General features: G+C 24.6%; 1 protein-coding gene across 6 annotated transcripts in view; it reads left to right on the top strand.

Moving 5' to 3' along the window:
- Positions 1–1,017, top strand: part of LOC108692026 (phospholipid-transporting ATPase ID) — a 55,095-nt gene that overhangs the window by 37,551 nt on the left and 16,527 nt on the right. The window lies entirely within an intron of this gene.

Genomic DNA, 1,017 nt, shown 5'->3' with positions numbered 1-1,017 from the left:
ATATATATATAATATAATATAATTCTTTTCTATTCAAAATTGAAAACTGATCAAATTTAAAAGAAGAAACATTTCTGAACATTAAAAAAATATATGACTTTTTCATAGAAAAATCAAAAAAATGAAATATAAAGTAATCCAATGTTGCTTTTATAAGATTATTAAAAAAGATATGCTGATATGTAAGAATGCACAAAGAACAGTTTTCTAAATAATTGACTTATTTATTATTATTTTCACAATATTTAGCAGGTGAATTAGCAGATAAGAATTCAGTTTGAAATAACAAAATCCAGATTTAGAATAATAAAAAAAAAAGTTACAATTGATGCGTGTACATTCAGTATTTAGGAATTGATCATATCAAGAGACACTGATAGTATCTCGGCGCAAAGCCACGCGTTAGTTCTACTTTGCAAAGTTTTCTCTCTTTGGTTATAAAATGAAAATATAAACTAAATATTTTATTATCAATACATATATTATAAATACAAAGCTACAATAAAATATACTACGGATATAACAATCTCTTGATAATTATGGAAAACAATTACTTATTATATAACAGTTTTCAATTTTGGACTTGGCAAAAAAATAGCAAAATATTACATCGTGATCACAACGTTCTATACTTTTGTTTTACTAACAATAACAGAATGAACAAACTGAGCAATAAATTAATGCAATCAAGTTACATGGACAATCTGTATATTTTATTAATGCTATTTGTTGAATTCATTGTATAATTACTCACAAAGTAAGTAGATAGGGCATATAAAGTGAGCACTAGGCCACATAAGTTATATCGAAATTAAAAGTTATATGAAAATAGCTTCATCGAAATGTGTAAACAATATTTATGCTTATGAACATAAGAACATAAGTAGCCACATAAGTTATATCGAAATTAAAAGTTATATGAAAATAGCTTCATCGAAACAATGTAAACAATATTTATGCTTATGAAGAGTAGATATATCGCAACAATAGTTTCTTTTTGACTTGAGACATATGCAT

The sequence above is a fragment of the Atta colombica genome, unplaced genomic scaffold (genome assembly GCF_001594045.1).
Source record: "Atta colombica isolate Treedump-2 unplaced genomic scaffold, Acol1.0 scaffold56, whole genome shotgun sequence".
NCBI lineage: Eukaryota > Metazoa > Arthropoda > Insecta > Hymenoptera > Formicidae > Atta > Atta colombica.
This window is presented reverse-complemented; position numbering and strand designations above follow the sequence as displayed.